This window comes from Alosa sapidissima, chromosome 19, assembly GCF_018492685.1.
Source record: "Alosa sapidissima isolate fAloSap1 chromosome 19, fAloSap1.pri, whole genome shotgun sequence".
NCBI lineage: Eukaryota > Metazoa > Chordata > Actinopteri > Clupeiformes > Clupeidae > Alosa > Alosa sapidissima.
This window is the reverse complement of record NC_055975.1, coordinates 5223993-5231237: the sequence shown is the minus strand read 5'-3', so window position 1 is coordinate 5231237 and position 7245 is coordinate 5223993.

Genomic DNA, 7245 nt, shown 5'->3' with positions numbered 1-7245 from the left:
GCTGGTGGTTTTGGGGCCTTTAAAACCAACCCTCCTCCCTCACTTACCACTTGATAGTATCGTAATCTTTGCCGCATAAGGAGCAGCAGTGCCAGGCATGCAGGTTGGCCTGCTTTTGGCACTTTTCTCTTTCTCTCACCCTCCAGCTTCTCACTTTCGACCTGTCTTTCTGCCTCGCTCTTTCTGTCTCTCTCTCTTTCAACCTCTCTCTGTCTCTCTCCCTTTCTGTCTCTCTCTCTCTTTCTGCCCCAAACTCTTTCTGCCTCTCTTTATGTCTCTCTATCTTTTAGCCTCTCTCTTTCTGTCAATTCAATTCAAGTGAGCTTTATTAGCATGACAAATATTTTTGCATTGCCAAAGCAGAACATTTAGACATACATTTACATAGACAATGCTTGGAATACAGTACATGGCAAATAGATACGCATCCAGGGCCGGGCATAAGCGAACTAAGCGGCTGCTTGGGGGCCCCCAATCGAGTTTCTTCTTTTTTTTAACATAATAAACAACGTAAACATCGTATAAACAAGTGACATCAATGAATGAATAAATGAAACCATTAATAATTCAAAACAAGAAAATTCTGATTTCATGATCAATATACCTGCCTACTGCTACTGTGTCTGCCAGCCTTTGAGTCATGCGCATAAAGTAGACACCTCGGGTGCATAGACAATTCGTGCAGACACTGCATCAAGTTCAAAAATCGGAAGAGACGGTAATGTTAAGACAAGTCACAAAAAAGGACGTATCCCTCTGATGCCGAAAACAGAAAGAAGAAAATGACAGAGGAGGAGAAAAACGAGCAAGATACAGGTATGTTTGCATGATTATTTACAGTATGTTTTGTGCTTGAGGTAGCTAGCTAACTGTCATGATCTAATATAAGCCATCACCAGAGCTAAATCCCCGCCATCAACAGAGAAATGTCTCCCATTAATATATATTTATCTAGGTGTATTTCAGATGTCAAGGATATTGGGATTGTTTTTGGATGTTCAATCAAGCATGTACCCTAGGTGGGCTTATGTTGTAAATTAAAGTTAGCTAGCTAGCTGACTGAAGTGGACATTAGCACTAGCTACATGGAAATGTAGCTGATATATATGAAGGCAAATTTACCACAGAGGTATTGTTTCTGATTTCACACCTGAAAGTGTTGATAGTTTATTACTGTTCTATAATATGTGACATAGTGGTAAGTCTGATAGCAACAGCAGGCTAAGCCCAGGCCCCCAGTCCCAACCCCAATCCACTGACAAGCGCGACTCTGGGCATCGGTAACATTCCAGCTTCATAGGCAAAGATGGAACAGTACATGCGCTCTGCTCTAAGATCTTTGGTGAGAGATGGTAGTGTTTATAAGAAAATATACAATGTTGGGTGGGGAGACTTCTGTGATGAAAGTAGACTTAAATTTGATTAAGATAGTGACGAGTGATGTAGCGGTGCTACCCTAATATTTAGGCTGCAGTAGATCACCATGTTAAGCGTTCACCATACTGCAATTAAGCCTCATTTGCCAATAGAATATGAATTGTTAGATGTGGAATTGCTTGTTGATGAGTGTAAGTAATAATAGCAAAATAAACTCATTCTGCTCGATCAACTATGCACTTATGCAATATTTAAATTTTTTTCAGAGACACTGTTGAAGTTACTTTGGAGCACATCTCTACCTCTACCTAACTCTACCTCATCAAGTGTCTGCCTCCATGGCTGATGACACAGAAGGTGAGGTTTTCTTGATGGCAAATGGTTACATAGCCTGTTAATATGACATGACGCATTTAACATAGTTTTTTTTTATTTATTTATGTATTTATTTAATCATTGCAGGTTCGTCCACTGCAGTCCACTGCGAGTTGCAGATGCCTGAAAGCCAGGAACGAAGTAGGAATAAGTATCTATTTTTTGGGACATTTAATTTTTGATTATTAATGTTTGTCTATTTTGGTTTTATTTTGTAGTTGAAGATTGCTCATTTAATGCACTTTTGCGGATTTGTTCTGCAAATCTGTTGAAAAACAAGTCATTAAACTGATGTACTTGTTTACAACAAATACAAACGATGTTGTATTTTGTTATTTGTCAATTCAACTTCAGTAAACCACCCATAGTGCTTCACTTTGAATATGAAAGTTTCAAATAAATTTGTGATTTTAGTACCCTCTAAGATTAAAAGGTGACAGGGTTGGTGTAAATAACAACTATATTAATACATTGGTTTACCAAGCACATGGGGCAAGAAGTCTAGAGCGGAGCCCCAAAACATTTTTGCCATGTGAGCAAGGATGGATTACTGAATGAGCCTACCGAGCCCAAGAGGTCAAGGGACCCTGAACCCCAAGTAGTTGTGTGAAGTCACTACCTCTATAAGTCAAAAAGCAAAAGGCTATGAATCTGAACAAATTTAGGTACTGCCCCTCTCCAGCTGACCATCCCAAAAAATGCACCAGAATACAGGAAATCACATCTACCAAATTCAGAATTTTCTGGGGGAGTACCCCCAGAACCAGCCCCCTCCGCCACACACCCCCCCGTTTGTACCCACATTTGCACAGATAGGGTAAGGGGAGAGGGTCCTTATGCATCTGTGTCCAGGGGGACAGTAGTTCATAATCCGTCACTGTATTAATACATAACCTCACTCTATTCATTTATAACACAACATTATAGTGTGAAGTTGTCAATTATCGCCAAGCACAGGTGACTCTGTGTTGTGGGAGGGGGCCCCCAAATCAAATTCTGCTTAGGGCCCCCAAAAGGCTCGGGCCGGCACTGTACGCATCCAAGATTAACAATGTCTCTCTCTCTCTTTCTGCTCTTTACTCTTTCTGCCTCTCTCTTTCTGTTCCCCTCTTTCTCTCCCTCTCGCTGGCCACCTATTGCTGTCTCCGTGTCCTATTCCACCGTGGTCTTTACATCTCTTTTTTTCTTCTGTATTTACTAGGCTCTTTCTTTCTTTCTCTTTCATTCTTTTCTCTCCGCCATTCTGCTGTGTCTTTTTTAACACAATTAGATCCCTTAGCTAAAATGGGAATCTCACTTGTTTTACTTATTAACAATTATCAGACATTTATCAGATAATCTTGTGTATGTTTGTTTAAAGATTCTCTTAAAGGAATTTTTTTAAACAATCTAACTTTCCCCCAACCCTCACATAACCTGAAAGAGATCTTAAATTCATACTTAGCCTACCCTGCTGTATAGTCCATTTGTGGTTTCCTACTGTGTATGGAGATGTCTATTTTTGGTTATATGAAACCTGACAACCTGAAAGGTGTGATGTCAGATTGCACGTGAATGCATTGTGCTTTTAGATTTTAGATCTAACAAACTACAGTTTCAATGCATCCCTTAAATAATGTGATTACCGTAAATGCATTTATTAATGTGAAAAATGATTACTTTCAGCATTTAGAAAAAGTAATTCATATGACAGGATGCAGTTATCTTTTATTTATGTTGACTGCAAAAGCACACACACACACACACACACACACACACACACACACACACACACACACACACACACACACACATACAGACACACGTGCGCTTGTGCACATGTGCACATGTGCAAACACGCACACACACACACACACACACACACACACACACACACACACACACACATTGGTGTATTGGACATGTGCCAGTCATCAGTGGTCCCCATTAACCCAAACATTCCAGACTTCTCTCTTCCCCTCCTAGTCCTTCACCACTGTCTGGACTGCCACCTGACCTCAGCAGCAGACTGCCCATCCACCACAGAGGACTCTGCACACTGAGCAACAACAGCAGTAGCAGCAGCAGTAGAATTAGGGACAGGGATGCACACACACACACACACACACAGACACACACACATGCACACACACACACACGCACGCACATATGCACGCACGCACGCATACATGCACACACACACACACACACCTACACACACACACAGCCTGTTCCCCTGGGGTTTTACTCCATCCCTGTGAAATGTTCAACAACTGAGAAGAAGTCAACATATTTACAGAAGAAGTGGTAACACTTTATTTTACGGGCTCCTTGTTCCAGAGTATCTACATCATACAGTATCTCCTTGTTCCAGAGTATCTACAAAAGTACAGTGTAACAACCTATGTGACAATATGTAATATCACAGACTTATGTTGTCCACACATAATGTATTTTGTGTACCTACAGATCATTATAAGAAGTGCTTGTTACAATACTTTGCCTCTCTGTACTTGGCCAATACTTGGCCTCTCTTTTTTTTGGGGAAGGAAAAAAGTAGATAAGGTGTGAAGTTTGAGACTCTTGACACCCTGACATTAACCAACTTATTGAGGTTGTACTCTCTGGCAAGTGCAAATTTAAATTTGGTTTCCAGAATGGTCATCCAGATGCACTTAATACAGATGCAGATAGACTTTTTCCTTAAAGGGACACCAGGCAACGTTTTCGTGTTAATTACTCATCTTCGTAAGTCGGTATATGGTTAAATGACTCATTACAGGGCAAATGAAGTTGAAATTGAAATTTTACCGTGACTCAAAGAGCTGTAAACAGTGTTGTAAGGCTGCGTGTACACAACCGCTTGGAGCTCCAGTGGAATTTTAATTTCATGACGAGAATTCTCGGTCTAACCGTTCATGTGCCGTTCAAACGGCATAAATAGGCGACCCATCAGGCCAGCACTATAACTCTGAGCGTGGTAAACAAAATCGGATATTTCAGGCAGTAAATGCTCCCGTTAAGAACCAAACCAGAGCTGTACAATACACAACTACCATTATCTATTTATCTGTTAAATTGTTTGTAGGTGAATTGTACTAGGTGACCATTAACCTAGGCTACTCTTTAATTTCCTTCGTGTACTTGCCTTGAGTAGAATCTCACAAACCACAGAAAAATACATTATGTATGGACAACATAAGTACGTGATATTACATATTGTCACATAGGTTGTTACTGTACATTGTACTTTGTTATGTAGATACACTGTAACAAAGACCCCATAAAATAAAGTATTACCAGTAATAAGAAAAACAATAATATTAACAATAAGATATTGTAATGCAAATACATACTGTATATAATGTGTTTGCATTACAATATATTGTAATATTAATAATAATTAAATATTATTCACGCAGTGTGTTATTTATAATTATGGTTGACTATTAATGCAAACTACTGATTTTTTAACGTCAATAAAAATACTTATCACTAAATGCAACTCTGAGTGAAGATGATATTGTATAGATTACATAAGGGGAATTTGTTCTATTGTTATGGAGAATTAAAGGTAGGTATTTTTAATAATCAGAAAAATGGATTGGAACATCAAAATGAGCCACTGTGATATTTCAAATGCCTCCAACCAGGACCTTGAAAAAGCATAGTGTCTGTGAGGGCATCGAGTTGTGTAGTATGCATCTTTACCTCATCTCTGTGTGTTTCTCTGTATAGCCTGCACAGTTTACATTAACATTAACTATCACATACTGTATAGTACACAGAGATATGTGCGTCTGATAAGATTCAATTTTGTGGAGATCTTGAAGATCATGTTGGTATCAATCCATGATGTGTGTCTGTGTGCGTGTTTGCCAAGCCCATGAAAATGTTCCTCTGACTATGCTGCCACTGTTTGTGTGAGTGTAAAGCATGTTGTTTGGAAGTTAGCGAGAGGGCACTGGGCATCGGACATGCTGCTAGACACCCACAATGCCCTGCTAATGAGAGCTTAGGGCTGTTTAGGCAGCAGCGTGGCGAAAATGACATAGTCCCTGTGTCTGTTTGAAAGAGGCAGAGAGAGAAGAGAGAGAGCATGTGTATGTGTCTGTGTATGTGTATATGTGTATATGTGGGCTTGTGTGTTTGTGTGCGTTGACGTGTGTGTATGTGTGTATGCTTGTGGCGTTGGTCAGGCGGCAGCACAGGAAAATGACACGCTCCCGGTGTACGCGGCCGATGGCCGAGGCCACAAGGCGGCTTCAGGGCTTTTATCAGGACTGTCCCAACCTATACTCATACAGACACACACACACACACACACATACATAGCAATTGACCGCCAGGCCACACTTCACACCTACTGCTTTGGAACTGCCGGCCACCAGCATCCTGATTTCGTACCAGAGTAGTAGTTCCAGGCCGTCAATCAGAAGTGGTCAAGTGACCAAGTTCACCGTCATATATTCGCTGATGTCATATATTTACACTCTCTCTCTCTCTCTCTCTCTCTCTTTCCCTTTGTCCATAAGAAGGCATGAGCAGTACAGTAACGGCCATTTTTAAAGACAAAAGATTTAACATGTGAGACTAATAAAGATGAAATGAATGCTTACACAACCAAACTGTGTTTAGTCCTTTTCAATCGAATATATTGATCATATTTATCCGTCCATTCATTTCTACTTAAAATAGAATAGAATATCAATACCAATAGTATTAGGGTAAGGCTATTTGCACCCCTGGTACAATTAGCAGTGTATGCTATTCGTACCCTGGTGCAATTAGAAGTGAATTCTATTCGTACCCCGGTGCACACAGCAATGTGTTCTAATAATACCCCGTCTGGTACAAATATCAGTGTATGCTATTTACACCCCTGTGCATTTACTCTGGCATATTGATCACACAATGTAATAATAATAAAAAAAATGAGCAACATGTTTTTGTTGTTACGTCACAGGGTGTGAATAGCTTAGCTGTGTAATAGACACTCTGAATAAGGTCTGCTGTTTGCATCAATGTATAGTTAGAAGTGGATGCTATTCGTACCCTGGTGTATATAGTAATGTATGCTATTTACACTTGTGCGTGAACTAATTGTTGCAAACAAAACTTCCGTTTGAGAACCGATTTCTTGTTCAAATTGTGCACCTTCTCTCCAGAGACGTTGGTACACGTTCGCACTCACTCTGCCAAAACGCATCATGCAAGAATTAAACCCTGGTCGTACTAAACCATATCTGTGACCACTGCACTCTCTACTTCGACAAATAAATGGGTGTTTGCAGGTAAACTTAGGCCTGAGCGTAAATTCACAACATTTCTGTTAACTAACAAACTGATGGTTGTATGTGTTCACTGAACGAAGATTATGAAAATAAAACACAACTTTTCAATCTAAAACTTAATTTGAACAGATATTAGTGCCGAAACCTTTCAGAATTCTTCACTTTCTACTGATGAAAAAATGAATGTCCGCCATGTTTTTTGTGCATGTGAGCAACGTCT